Here is a 17,164-nt window from a genome sequence, read left to right on the forward strand (position 1 = left end):
AACGCGTAGATATATGAATAGGAATAAAGTGCATATGAACACGCAACTTCATAGAACACACAAACCTCCAACAGCCAGGATCGAACCTGGGACCCCAGTGCAAAAGGTAGACATGCTAACCGCTAAGCTATGGGACTGTATAATAGGAAACAAATATTCGAAATACTAAGTACTCGAATACCCTTCGTCTCATAACGGTGATCAACGGGGTCTATAACGGTTATTTCAGAACAGACGTACATATCCAGCTGATAGCGTTTTACCGAACCTAACTGTACAACCCGGAGGTATATGAATACGAATAAAGTGCATTTGAACGCGCACCTTCATAGAACATACAAACCTCCAACAGCCAGGATCGAGCCCGGGACCCCTGTGCAAGAGGCAGGCATGCTAAGCGGTAGGTTATGGTACTGTATAAAAGGAAAGAACTATTCAAAATACTAAATACTCGAATACCCTTCGTCTCACAATGATGAGCAACGGGGTCTATACCGTTTATTTCAGAACAGACGCACAGAGCAAGATGATAGCGTTTTACCGAACCTAACTGTTTAACACTTAGGTATATGAATACGAATAAAGTGTATAAGAACGCGCACCTTCATTGAACATACAAACTTCCAACAGCCAGGATCGAACCTGGGACCCCTGTGCAAGAGGCAGGTATTCTAACCGCTAGGCTATGGGTCTGTATAATAGGAAACAACTATTCGAAATACTAAGTACTCGAATAACCTTCGTCTGACTATGGTCAGCAACGGGGTCTATAACGTTTATTTCCGAACAGACGCACGTAGCCAGCTGATAGCGTTTTACCGAACTTAATTGTACAACGCGGAGATATATGAATACGATTCAAGTGCATATGAACGCGCAACTTCATAGAACATACAAACCTCCAACAGCCAGGATCGAACCCGGGACCCCTGTGCAAAAGGTAGGCATGTTAACCGCTAGGCTATGGGACTGTATAATAGGAAACAAATATTCGAAATACTAAGTACTCGAATACCCTTCGTCTCATAACGGTGATCAACGGGGTCTATACCGGTTATTTCCGAACAGACACACAGAGCCAGCTGATAGCGTTTTACCGAACATAACTATACAACGCGGAGGTATATTAATACGAATAAAGGGCATATGGAAGCGCACCTTCATAAAACATACAAACCTCCAACAGCCAGGATCGAACCCGGGACCCCTGTGCAAGAGGCAGGCATGCTAACCACTAGGCTATGGGAATGTATAATAGGAAACAACTACTCCAAATACTAAATACTCGAATACCCTTCGTCTCACAATGGTGAGCAACGGGGTCTATACCGGTTATTTCAGAACAGACGTACATATCCAGCTGATAGCGTTTTACCGAACCTAACTGTAGAACCCGGAGGTATATGAATACGAATAAAGTGCATTTAAACGCGCACCTTCATAGAATATACAAACCTCCAACAGCCAGGATCGAGCCCGGGACCCCTGTGCAAGAGGCAGGCATGCTAAGCTGTAGGCTATGGTACTGTATAATAGGAAAGAACTATTCAAAATACTAAGTACTCGAATACCCTTCGTCTCACAATGGTGAGCAACGGTGTTTATACCGTTTATTTCCGAATACACGCACAGAGCCAGATGATAGCGTTTTACCGAACCTAACTGTATAACACTTAGGTATATGAATACGAATAAAGTGTATAAGAACGCGCACCTTCATTGAACATACAAACTTCCAACAGCCAGGATCGATCCTGGGACCCCTGTGCAAGAGGCAGGCATGCTAATCGCTAGGCTATGGGACTGTATAATAGGAAACAACTATTCGAAATAGTAAGTAATCGAATACCCTTCGTCTCACAATGGTGAGCAACGGGGTCTATACCGGTTATTTCAGAACAGACGCACATAGGCAGCTGATAGCGTTTTAACGAAATTAATTGTACAACGCGGAGATATATGAATACGAATAAAGTGCATATGAACGCGCAACTTCATAGAACATACAAACCTCCAAGAGCCAGGATCGAACCCGAGACCCCTGTGCAAAAGGTAGGCATGTAACCGCTAGGCTATGGGAATGTATAATAGGAAACAACTACTCCAAATACTAAGTACTCGAATACCCTTCGTCTCACAATGGTGAGGAACGGGGTCTATACCGGTTATTTCAGAACAGACGTATATAACCAGCTGATAGCGTTTTACCGAATCTAACTGTACAACCCGGAGGTATATGAATACGATTTAAGTGCATATGAACGCGCACCTTCATAGAACATACAAACCTCCAACAGCCAGGATCGAGCCCGGGACCCCTGTGCAAGAGGCAGGCATGCTAACCACTCGGCTATGGGACTGTATAATAGGAAAGAACTATTCAAAATACTAAGTACTCGAATACCCTTCTATCACAATGGTGAGCAACGGGGTCTATACCGTTTATATCCGAACACACGCACAGAGCCAGATGATACCGTTTTGCCGAACATAACTGTATAACACTTAGGTATATGAATACGAATAAAGTGTATAAGAAAGCGCACCTTCATTGAACATACAAACTTCCAACAGCCAGGATCGATCCTGGGACACCTGTGCAAGAGGCAGTCATTCTAACCGCTACGCTATGGGTCTGTATAATAGGAAACAAATATTCGAAATACTAAGTACTCGAATACCTTTCGTCTCATAACGATGATCAACGGGGTCTATACCGGTTATTTCAGAACAGACGTACATATCCAGCTGATAGCGTTTTACCGAAAGTAACTGTACAACCCGGAGGTATATGAATACGAATAAAGTGCATTTGAACGCGCACCTTCATAGAACATACAAACTTCAAACAGCCAGGATCGAACCTGGGACTCCTGTGCAAGAGGCAGGCATGCTAACCGCTAGGCTATGGGACTGTATAATAGGAAACAACTATTCGAAATACTAAGTAATCGAATACCCTTCGTCTCACAATGGTAAGGAACTAGGTCTATAACGGTTATTTCCGAACAGACGCACATAGCCAGCTGATAGCGTTTTACCGAACTTAATTGTACAACGCGGAGATATATGAATACGAATAAAGTGCATATGAACGCGCAACTTCATAGAACATACATACCTCCAAAGGCCAGGATCGAACCCTGGACCCCTGTGCAAAAGTTAGGCATGCTAACCGCTAGGCTATGGGACTGTATAATAGGAAACAAATATTCGAAATACTAAGTACTCGAATACCCTTCGTCTCATAACGGTGATCAACGGGGTCTATACCAGTTATTTCCGAACAGACGCACATAGCCAGCTGATAGCGTTTTACCGAACATAACTATATAACGCGGAGGTATATTAATACGAATAAAGGGCATGTGAAAGCGCACCTTCATAGAACATACAAACCTCCAATAGCCACGAACGAACCCGGGACCCATGTGCAAGAGGCAGGCATGCTCACCACTAGGCTATGGGAATGTATGATAGGAAACAACTACTCCAAATACTAAATACTCGAATACCCTTCGTCTCACAATGGTGAGCAACGGGGTCTATACCGGTGATTTCAGAACAGACGTACATAACCAGCTGATAGCGTTTTACCGAACCTAACTGTACAACCCGGAGGTATATGTATACGAATAAAGTGCATTTGAACGCGCACCTTCATAGAACATACAAACCTCCAACAGCCAGGATCGAGCCCGGGACCATTATGCAAGAGTCAGGCATGCTAAGCGGTAGGCTATGGTACTGTATAATAGGAAAGAACTATTCAAAATACTAAGTACTCGAATACCATTCGTCTCACAATGGTGAGCAACGGGGTCTATACCGTTTATTTCCGAACAGACGCACATAGCCAGCTGATAGCGCTTTATCGAACCTAATTGTCAAATCGGAGGTATATGAATGCGAATAAAGTGCATATAAACGCGCATCTTCATAGAACATACAAACCTCCAACAGCCAGGATTGAACCCGGGACCCCTGTGCAAGAGCGAGGCATGTAACTTCTAGGCTATAAGACTGTATAATAGGACACAACTATTCGAGATACTAAGTACGCGAATACACTTCGTTTCACAATGGTGAGCAACGAGTTCTATTCCGGTTATTTCAGAACAGACGCAGAGAGCGAGCTGATAGCGTTTCACAGAACCTAACTGTACAACGCGGAGGTATATGAATACGAATAAAGTGTATATGAATGCGCATCTTCATGGAAGATACAAACCTCCAACAGCCAGGATCTATCCCGGGACACCTGTGCAAGAGGCAGGAATGCTAACCGCTAGGCTATAAGACTGTATGATAGGAAACAACTATTCGAAATACTAAGTACTCGAATACCCTTCGTCTCACAATGGTGAGTAACGGAGACTATACCGGTTATTTCCGAACAGACGCACATATAGAGCTGATAGCGTTTTACCGAACCTAACTGTAAAAGGCTTAGGTATATGAATAAGAATAAAGTGCATATGAACGCGCACCTTCATAGAACATACAAACCTCAAACAGCCAGGATCGAACCCGGGACCCCTGTGGAAGAGGCAGGCATCCTAACCGCTAAGCTATGGGACTGCATAATAGGAAACAACTATTCGAAATACTAAGTACTCGAATACCCTTTGTCTCAAAATGGTGAGCAACGGGGTCTATGCCGGTTATTTAAGAGCAGACACACATAGCCGGCTGATAGCGTTTTACCGAACCTAACTGTATAACGCGGAGGAATATGAATACGAATAAAGTGTATATGAACGCGCATTTTCATTGAACATACAAACCTCCAACAGCCAGGATCGAACACGGGACCCCTCTGGAAGAGGCAGGCATTTACCTGCTAGGCTATAAGACTGTATAATAGGAAACAACTATTCGAAATACTAAGTACGCGAATACCCTTCTTTTCACAATGGTGAGCAACTGGGTCTATACCGGTTATTTCCGAACAGACGCAGAGAGCCAGTTGATAGCGTTTTACAGAACCTAACTGTGGAACGCGGAGGTATATGAATACGAATAAAGTGTATACGAACGCGCACCTTCATGGAACATACAACCCTCCAACAGCCAGGATCGAAACCGGGACAGCTGTGCAAGAGGCAGGCATGCTGACCGCTAGGCTATGGGACTGTAAAATAGGAAACAACTATTCGAAATACTAAGTACTCGAATAGCCTTCGTCTCACAATGGTGATCAATGGGGTCTATTCCGGTTATTTCCGAACAGACGCACAGAGCCAGCTGATAGCATTTTACCAAACCTAACTGTACAACGCGGAGGTATATGAATACGAATAAAGTGCATATGAACGCCCACCTTCATAGAATACCCATACCTCCAATAGCCAGGATCGAACCCGGGACCCCTATGTAACAGGCAGGCATACTAACCGCTAGGTTATCGGACTGTATAATAGGAAACAACTATTCGAAATACTAAGTACTCGAATACCCTTCGTCTCACAATGGTGATCAATGGGGTCTATTCCGGTTATTTCCGAACAGACGCACAGAGCCAGCTGATAGCATTTTACCAAACCTAACTGTACAACGCGGAGGTATATGAATACGAATAAAGTGCATATGAACGCGCACCTTCATAAAACATACAAACCTCCAACAGCCATGATCGAACCCGGGACCACTGTGCAAGACGCAGGCATGCTAACCGCTAGGCTGTGGGACTGCATAATAGGAAACAACTATTCGAAATACTAAGTACTCGAATACCCTTCGTCTCACAATGGTGATCAACGGGGTCTATACCGGTTATTTCCGAACAGAAGCACATAGCCAGCTGATAGCGTTTTACCGAACCTAACTGTTCCACGCGGAGGTATATGAATACGAATAAAGTGTAAATGAACGCGCACCTTCATAGAACATAAAAACCTCCGACAGCCAGGATCGAACCCGGGACCACTGGGCAAGAGGCAGGCATCCTAACCTCTAGGCTATTGGACTGCATAATAGAAAACAACTATTCGAAATATTAAGTACTCGAATACCCTTCGTTTCACAATGGTGAGCAACGTGGTCTATACCGGTTATTTCCGAACAGACGCAGAGTGCCAGCTGATAGCGTTTTACAGAACCTAACTGTACAACGCGGAGGTATATGAATACGAATAAAGTGTATATGAACGCGCACCTTCATGGAACATAAAAACCTCCAACAAACAGGATCGAACCCAGGACCCTGTGCAAGAGGCAGGCATGCTAACCACTAGGCTATGGGACTGTATAATAGGAAACAACTATTGGAGATACTGAGTACTCGAATACCTTTCGTCTCACAATGGTGAGCAACGGGGTTTATAACGGTTATTTCCTAACAGACGCACATAGCCAGCTGATAGCGTTTTACCGAACCTAACTGTAGAACGCGGAGGTATATGAATACGAATAAAGTGCATATGAACGCGCACCTTCATTGAATATACAAACCTAAACCAGCCAGGATTGAATCCGGGACCCCTGTGCAAGAGGTAGGCTTGCTAACCGCTAGGCTATGGGACTGTATAATAGGAAACAACTATTCGAAATATTAATTAATCGAATACCCTTCGTCTCACAATGGTAAGCAACGAGGTCTATACCGGTTATCTCCGAATAGACGCACATAGCCAGCTGATGGCGCTTTATCGAACCTAATTGTCAAATCGGAGGTATATGAATACGAATAAAGTGCATATAAACGCGCACCTTCATAGAACATACAAACCTCCAAAGGCCAGGATTGAACCCGGGACCCCTGTGCAAGAGCGAGGCATGTAACTGCTAGGCTATAAGACTGTATAATAGGACACAACTATTCGAGATACTAAGTACGCGAATACACTTCGTTTCACAATGGTGAGCAACGGGGTCTATTACGGTTATTTCAGAACAGACGCAGAGAGCGAGCTGATAGCGTTTCACAGAACCTAACTCTACAACGCGGAGGTATATGAATACGAATAAAGTGTATATGAACGCGTACCTTCATGAAAGATACAAACCTCCAACAGCCAGGATCGATCCCGGGACCCCTGTGCAAGAAGCAGGAATGCTAACCGCTAGGCTATGGGACTGTATAATAGGAATCAACTATTCGAAATACTAAGTACGCGAAAACACTTCTCACAATGGTGAGAAACGGGGTCTATACCGGTTATTTCCGAACAGACGCACAGAGCCAGCTGATAGCGTTTTACCGAACCTAACTGTACAACGCGGAGGTATATGAATACGAATAAAGTGCATATGAACGCGCATCTTCATAGAACATAGAAACCTACAACAGCCAGGATCAAGCCCGGCACCCCTGTGCAAGAGGCAACCATGCTAACCACTAGGCTATGGGACTGTATAATAGGAAACAACTATTCGAAATACTAAGTACTCGAATACCCTTCGTCTCACAATGGTGAGCAACGGAGTCTAGACCGGTTATTTCCGAACAGACGCATATATCCAGCTGATAGCGTTTTACCGAACCTAACTGTAAAACGCGGAGGTATATGAATAAGAATAAAGTGCATATGAACGCGCACCTTCATAGAACATACAAACCTCCAACAGATAGGATCGAACACGGGACCCCTGTGGAAGAGGCAGGCATCCTAACCGCTAGGCTATGGGACTGCATGATAGGAAACAACTATTCGAAATACTAAGTACTCGAATACCCTTTGTCTCAAAATGGTGAGCAACGGGGTTTATACCGGTTATTTCCGAGTAGATGCACATAGCCAGCTAATAGCGTTTTACAGATCCTAAGTGTATAACGCGGAGGTATATGAATACGAATAAAGTGCATATGAATGCGCATCTTCATTGAACATACAAACCTCCAACAGCCAGGGTCGAACACGGGACCCCTCTGTAAGAGGCAGGCATTCTAACTGCTAGGCTATAAGACTGTATAATAGGAAACAACTATTCGAAATACTAAGTACGCGAATACCCTTGGTTTCACGATGGTGAGCAACTGGGTCTATACCGGTTATTTCCGAACAGACGCAGAGAGCCAGTTGATAGCGTTTTACAGAACCTAACTGTAGAACGCGGAGGTATATGAATACGAATAAAGTGTATACGAACGCGCACCTTCATGGAACATACAACCCTCCAACAGCCAGGATCGAACCCGGGACACCTGTGCAAGAGGCAGGCATGCTGACCGCTAGGCTATGGGACTGTAAAATAGGAAACAACTATTCGAAATAATAAGTACTCGAATACCCTTCGTCTCACAATGGTGAGCAACGGGGTCTATACCGGTTATTTCCGAACAAATTCACATACCTAGCTGATAACGTTTTACCGAACCTAACTGTAGAACGCGGAGGTATATTAATACGAATGAAGTGCATATGAACGCCCACCTTCATAGAATAGCCATACCTCCAATAGCCAGGATCGAACCCGGGACCCATTTGAAACAGGCAGGCATACTAACCGCTAGGTTATCGGACAGTATAGTAGGAAACAAATATTCGAAATACTAAGTACTCGAATACCCTTCGTCTCACAATGGTGATCAATGGGTTCTATTCCGGTTATATCCGAACAAACGCACATAGCGAGCTGATAGCGTTTTACCGAACCTTACTGTACAACCCGGAGGTATATGAATAGGAATAAAGTGCATATGAACGCGCATCTTCATAGAACATACAAACCTCCAACAGCCAGGATCAATCCCGGGACCCCTGTGCAAGAGGCAGGAATGCTAACCGCTAGGCTATAAGACTGTATAATAGTAAACAACTATTCGAAATACTAAGTACGCGAAAACCCTTCGTCTCACTATGGTGAGCAATGGGGTCTATACCGGTTATTTCCGAACAGACGCACAGAGCCAGCTTATAGCGTTTTACCGAACCTAACTGTACAACCCAGAGGTATATGAAAACGAATAAAGTGCATATGAACGCGCACCTTCATAGAACATACCAAACTCGAACAGCCAGGATCGAGCCCGTGACCCCTGTGCAAGAGGCAGGCATGCTAACCGCTAGGCTATGGGACTATATAATAGGAAACAACTATTCGAATTACTAAGTACTCGAACACCCTTCGTCTCACAATGGTGAGCAACGGGGTCTATACCGTTTTTTTCCGAACAGACGCACACAGCCAGATGATAGCGTTTTACCGAACCCTAACTGTATAACGCGGAGGTATATGAATACGAATAAAGTGCATATGAACGCGCATCTTCATTGAACATACAAACCTCTAACAGCCAGGATCGAACCCGTGACCCCTGTGCAAGAGGCGAGCATGCTAACCGCTAGGCTATGGGACTGTATAATAGGAAACCACTATTCGAAATACTAAGTAATCGAATACCCTTCGTCTCACAATGGTAACAACGAGGTCTATACCGGTTATTTCCGAACAGACGCAGATAGCCAGCTGGTAGCGTTTTTCCGACCCTAATTGTCAAATCCTAGATATATGAATACGAATAAAGTGCATATAAAAGCGCACCTTCATAGAACATACAAACCTCCAACAGCCAGGATCGAACCCGGGATCCCTGTGCAAGAGGCAGGCATTCTAACTGCAAGGCTATAAGACTGTATAATAGGAAACAACTATTCGAAATACTAAGTACGCGAATACCCTTCGGTTCACAATGGTGAGCAACTGGGTCTATACCGGTTATTTCAGAACAGACGCAGAGAGCCAGTTGATAGCGTTTTACAGAACCTAACTGTACAACGCGGAAGTATATGAATACGAATAAAGTGTATATGAACGCGCACCTTCATGGCATCCTAACCTCTAGGCTGTGGGACTGCATAATAAAACAACTATTCGAAATATTAAGTACTCGAATACCCTTCGTTTCACAATGGTGAGCAACGGGGTCTATACCGGTTATTTCCGAACAGACGCAGAGTGCCAGCTGATAGCGTTTTACAGAACCTAACTGTACAACGCGGAGGTATATGAATACGAATAAAGTGTATATGAACGCGCATCTTCATGCAACATAAAACCCTACAACAACCAGGATCGAACCCGGGACCCCTGTGCAAGAGGCAGGCATGCTAACCGCTAGGCTATGGGACTGTAAAATAGGAAAGAACTATTCGAAATACTAAGTACTGGAATACCCTTCGTCTAACAATGGTGAGCAACGGGGACTCTACCGGTTATTTCCGAACAGACGCACATACCCAGCTGATAGCGTTTCACCGACCCTAACTGTAGAACGCGGAGGTATATGAATACGAATAAACTGCATATGAACGCGCACCTTCATAAAACATACAAACCTCCAACAGGCAGGATCGAACCCGGGACCCCTGTGCAAGAGGCAGGCATGCTAACCGCTAGGCTCTGGGACTGCATAATAGGAAAAAACTATTCGAAATACCAAGTACTCGAATACCCTTCGTCTCACAATGGTGAGCAACAGGGTCTATACCGTTTATTTCCAAACAGATGCACAGAGCCAGATGATAGCGTTTTTTTCCGAACCTAACTGTATAACGCGGAGGTATATGAATAAGAATAGAGTGCATATGAACGCGCACCTTCATAAAACATAAAACCCCCAACAGCCAGAATCGAGCCAGGGACAACTGTGCAAGAGGCAGCCATGCTAACCGCTAGGCTATAATACTGTATAATAGGAAACAAGTATTCGAAATACTAAGTACGCAAAAACCCTTCGCCTCACAATGGTAAGCAACGGGGTCTGTACCGGTTATATCCGAACAGACGCACATAGCGGGATGATAGCGTTTTACCGAACATAATTGTACAACGCGGAGGTATATGAATACGAATAAAGTGCAGATGAACGCGCACCTTCATAGAACATAAAACCTCCAACAGCCAGGATCGAACCCGGGACCCCGTGCATGAGGCAGGTATGCTAACCGCTAGGTGTGGGACTGCATAATAGGACACAACTATTCGAAATACTAAGTTCTCGATTACCCTTCGTCTCAAAATGGTGATCAACGGGGTCTATTCCGGTTATTTCCGAACAGACGCGCATAGCCAGCTGATAGCGTTTTACCGAACCTAAATGTACAACGCGAAGGTATATGAATACGAATAAAGTGCATATGAACGCGCACCTTCAGAGAACATACAAACCTCCAACAGCCATGATCGAGCCCGGGACCCCTGTGCAAGAGGCAGGCATGCTAACCGCTAGGCCATGGGACTGTATAATAGGAAACAACTATTCGAAATATTATGTACTCGCATGCCCTTCGTCTCACAATGGTGAGCAACGGAGTCTATACGGGCTATTTCCGAACAGACGCACATATCCAGCTGATAGCGTTTTACCGAACCTAACTGTACAACCCGGAAGTATATGAATACGAATAAAGTGCATATGAACTCGCACCTTCATAGAACATACAAACCTCCAACAGCCAGGATCGAGCCCGTGACCCCTGTGCAAAAGGCAGGCATACTAACCGCTTGGCTATGGGACTATATAATAGGAAACAACTATTCGAAATACTAAGCACTCGAATACCCTTCGTCTCACAATGGTGAGCAACGGGTTCTATACCGTTTATTTCCGAACAGACGCACAGTGCCAGATGATAGCGTTTTGCCGAACCTAACTGTATAACGCGGAGGTATATGAATACGAATTAAGTGCATATGAACGCGCACCTTCATTGAACATACAAACCTAAACCAGCCAGGATCGAATCCGGGACACCTGTGCAAGAGGTAGGCATGCTAACCGCTAGGCTATGGGACTGTATAATAGGAAACAACTATTCGAAATATTAATTAATCGAATACCCTTCGTCTCACAATGGTGAGCAACGGGGTCTATACCGGTTATTTCCGAGCAGACGCACATAGCCAGCTGATAGCGTTTTACCGAACCTAACTGTATAACGCGGAGGTATATGAATACGAATAAAGTGCTATATGAACGCGCACCTTCATAGAACATACAAACCTCCAACAGCCAGGATCGAACACGGGACCCTCTGGAAGAGGCAGGCATGTAACTGCTAGGCTATAAGACTGTATAATAGGAAACAACTATTCGAAATACTAAGTACGCGAATACCCTTCGTTTCACAATGGTGAGCAACTGGGTCTATACCGGTTATTTCCGAACAGACGCAGAGAGCCAGCTGATAGCGTTTTACAGAACCTAACTGTAGAACGCGGAGGTATATGAATACGAATAAAGTGTATACGAACGCGCACCTTCATGAACATACAACCCTCCAACAGCCAGGATCGAACCCGGGACACCTGTGCAAGAGGCAGGCATGCTGACCGCTAGGCTATGGGACTGTAAAATAGGAAACAACTATTCGAAATACTAAGTACTCGAATAGCCTTCGTCTCACAATGGTGAGCAACGGGGTCTATACCGGTTATTTCCGAACAGACGCACAGAGCCAGCTGATAGCGTTTTACCGAACCTAACTGTACAACGCGGAGGTATATGAATACGAATAAAGTGCATATGAACGCGCACCTTCATAGAACACCCAAACCTCCAACAGCCAGGATCGAACCCGGGACCCCTGTGCAAGAGGCAGGCATGCTAACCGCTAGGCTATCGGACTGTATAATAGGAAACAACTATTCGAAATACTAAGTACTCGAATACCCTTCGTCTCACAATGGTGAGCAACGGGGTCTATACCGGTTATTTCCGAACAGATGCACTTAGCCAGCTGATAGCGTTTTACCGAACCTAACTGTACAACGCGGAGGTATATGAATACGAATAAAGTGCATATGAACGCGCACCTTCATAGAACATACAAACCTCCAACAGCCAGGATCGAACCCGGGACCCATGTGCAAGAGGCAGGCATGCTAACCGCTAGGCTATGGGACTGCATAATAGGAAACAACTATTCGAAATACTAAGTACTCGAATACCCTTCGTCTCACAATGGTGAGCAACGGGGTCTATACCGGTTATTTCCGAACAGACGCACATAGCCAGCTGATAGCGTTTTACCGAACCTAACTGTAGAACGCGGAGGTATATGAATACGAATAAAGTGCATATGAACGCGCACCTTCATAGAACACCCAAACCTCCAACAGCCAGGATCGAACCCGGGACCCCTGTGCAAGAGGACAGGCATGCTAACCGCTAGGCTATGGGACTGTATAATAGGAAACAACTATTCGAAATACTAAGTACTCGAATACCCTTCGTCTCACAATGGTGATCAACGGGGTCTATACCGGTTATATCCGAACAGACGCACATAGCCAGCTGATAGCGTTTTACCGAACCTAACTGTACAACCGGAGGTATATGAATACGAATAAAGTGCATATGAACGCGCACCTTCATAGAACATACAAACCTCCAACAGCCAGGATCGAACCCGGGACCCCTGTGCAAGAGGCAGGCATGCTAACGCTAGGCTATAAGGACTGTATAATAGGAAACAACTATTCGAAATACTAAGTACGCGAATACCCTTCGTCTCACAATGGTGAGCAACGGGGTCTATACCGGTTATTTCAGAACAGACGCACAGAGCCAGCTGATAGCGTTTTACCGAACCTAACTGTACAACGCGGAGGTATATGAATACGAATAAAGTGCATATGAACGCGCACCTTCATAGAACATACAAACCTCCAACAGCCAGGATCGAACCCGGGACCCCTGTGCAAGAGGCAGGCATGCTAACCGCTAGGCTATGGGACTGTATAATAGGAAACAACTATTCGAAATACTAAGTACTCGAATACCCTTCGTCTCACAATGGTGATCAACGGGGTCTATACCGGTTATTTCCGAACAGACGCACAGAGCCAGCTGATAGCGTTTTACCGAACCTAACTGTACAACGCGGAGGTATATGAATACGAATAAAGTGCATATGAACGCGCACCTTCATAGAACATAGAAACCTCCAACAGCCAGGATCGAAGCCCGGCACCCCTGTGCAAGAGGCAGGCCATGCTAACCACTAGGCTATGGGACTGTATAATAGGAAACAACTATTCGAAATACTAAGTACTCGAATACCCTTCGTCTCACAATGGTGAGCAACGGAGTCTATACCGGTTATTTCCGAACAGACGCACATAGCCAGCTGATAGCGTTTTACCGAACCTAACTGTAAAACGCGGAGGTATATGAATACGAATAAAGTGCATATGAACGCGCACCTTCATAGAACATACAAACCTCCAACAGCCAGGATCGAACCCGGGACCCCTGTGGCAAGAGGCAGGCATCCTAACCGCTAGGCTATGGGACTGCATGATAGGAAACAACTATTCGAAATACTAAGTACTCGAATACCCTTTGTCTCAAAATGGTGAGCAACGGGGTTTATACCGGTTATTTCCGAGTAGATGCACATAGCCAGCTGATAGCGTTTTACAGAACCTAAGTGTATAACGCGGAGGTATATGAATACGAAAAAAGTGCATATGAACGCGCATCTTCATTGAACATACAAACCTCCAACAGCCAGGGTCGAACACGGGACCCCTCTGTAAGAGGCAGGCATTCTAACTGCTAGGCTATAGGACTGTATAATAGGAAACAACTATTCGAAATACTAAGTACGCGAATACCCTTGGTTTCACGATGGTGAGCAACTGGGTCTATACCGGTTATTTCCGAACAGACGCAGAGAGCCAGTTGATAGCGTTTTACAGAACCTAACTGTAGAACGCGGAGGTATATGAATACGAATAAAGTGTATACGAACGCGCACCTTCATAGAACATACAACCCTCCAACAGCCAGGATCGAACCCGGGACACCTGTGCAAGAGGCAGGCATGCTGACCGCTAGGCTATGGGACTGTAAAATAGGAAACAACTATTCGAAATAATAAGTACTCGAATACCCTTCGTCTCACAATGGTGAGCAACTGGGTCTATACCGGTTATTTCCGAACAAATTCACATACCTAGCTGATAACGTTTTACCGAACCTAACTGTAGAACGCGGAGGTATATTAATACGAATGAAGTGCATATGAACGCCCACCTTCATAGAATAGCCATACCTCCAATAGCCAGGATCGAACCCGGGACCCATTTGAAACAGGCAGGCATACTAACCGCTAGGTTATCGGACAGTATAGTAGGAAACAAATATTCGAAATACTAAGTACTCGAATACCCTTCGTCTCACAATTGTGATCAATGGGTTCTATTCCGGTTATATCCGAACAAACGCACATAGCGAGCTGATAGCGTTTTACCGAACCTTACTGTACAACCCGGAGGTATATGAATAGGAATAAAGTGCATATGAACGCGCATCTTCATAGAACATACAAACCTCCAACAGCCAGGATCAATCCCGGGACCCCTGTGCAAGAGGCAGGAATGCTAACCGCTAGGCTATAAGACTGTATAATAGTAAACAACTATTCGAAATACTAAGTACGCGAAAACCCTTCGTCTCACAATGGTGAGCAACGGGGTCTATACCGGTTATTTCCGAACAGACGCACAGAGCCAGCTGATAGCGTTTTACCGAACCTAACTGTACAACGCGGAGGTATATGAATACGAATAAAGTGCATATGAACGCGCACCTTCATAGAACATACAAACCTCCAACAGCCAGGATCGAACCCGGGACCCCTGTGCAAGAGGCAGGCATGCTAACCGCTAGGCTATGGGACTGTATAATAGGAAACAACTATTCGAAATACTAAGTACTCGAATACCCTTCGTCTCACAATGGTGAGCAACGGGGTCTATACCGTTTATTTCCGAACAGACGCACATAGCCAGCTGATAGCGTTTTACCGAACCTAACTGTATAACGCGGAGGTATATGAATACGAATAAAGTGCATATGAACGCGCATCTTCATTGAACATACAAACCTCCAACAGCCAGGATCGAACCCGGGACCCCTGTGCAAGAGGCAGGCATGCTAACCGCTAGGCTATGGGACTGTATAATAGGAAACAACTATTCGAAATACTAAGTACTCGAATACACTTCGTTTCACAATGGTAAGCAACGAGGTCTACACCGGTTATCTCCGAACAGACGCACATAGCCAGCTGATAGCGTTTTACCGAACCTAACTGTACCACGCGGAGGTATATGAATACGAATAAAGTGCATGTAAACGCGCACCTTCATAGAACATACAAACTTCCAACAGCCAGGATCGAACCCGGGACCCCTGTGCAAGAGGCAGGCATTCTAACTGCAAGGCTATAAGACTGTATAATAGGAAACAACTATTCGAAATACTAAGTACGCGAATACCCTTCGGTTCACAATGGTGAGCAACTGGGTCTATACCGGTTATTTCAGAACAGACGCAGAGAGCCAGTTGATAGCGTTTTACAGAACCTAACTGTACAACGCGGAAGTATATGAATACGAATAAAGTGTATATGAACGCGCACCTTCATGGCATCCTAACCTCTAGGCTGTGGGACTGCATAATAGAAAACAACTATTCGAAATATTAAGTACTCGAATACCCTTCGTTTCACAATGGTAAGCAACGGGGTCTATACCGGTTATTTCCGAACAGACGCAGAGTGCCAGCTGATAGCGTTTTACAGAACCTAACTGTACAACGCGGAGGTATATGAATACGAATAAAGTGTATATGAACGCGCATCTTCATGCAACATAAAACCCTACAACAACCAGGATCGAACCCGGGACCCCTGTGCAAGAGGCAGGCATGCTAACCGCTAGGCTATGGGACTGTAAAATAGGAAAGAACTATTCGAAATACTAAGTACTCGAATACCCTTCGTCTAACAATGGTGAGCAACGGGGACTATACCGGTTATTTCCGAACAGACGCACATACCCAGCTGATAGCGTTTCACCGACCCTAACTGTAGAACGCGGAGGTATATGAATACGAATAAAGTGCATATGAACGCGCACCTTCATAAAACATACAAACCTCCAACAGGCAGGATCGAACCCGGGACCCCTGTGCAAGAGGCAGGCATGCTAACCGCTAGGCTCTGGGACTGCATAATAGGAAAAAACTATTTGAAATACCAAGTACTCGAATACCCTTCGTCTCACAATGGTGAGCAACAGGGTCTATACCGTTTATTTCCAAACAGATGCACAGAGACAGATGATAGCGTTTTTTTCCGAACCTAACTGTATAACGCGGAGGTATATGAATAAGAATAGAGTGCATATGAACGCGCACCTTCATAAA

The sequence above is a fragment of the Panulirus ornatus genome, chromosome 18 (assembly GCF_036320965.1).
Source record: "Panulirus ornatus isolate Po-2019 chromosome 18, ASM3632096v1, whole genome shotgun sequence".
Taxonomy (NCBI): Eukaryota; Metazoa; Arthropoda; class Malacostraca; order Decapoda; family Palinuridae; genus Panulirus; species Panulirus ornatus.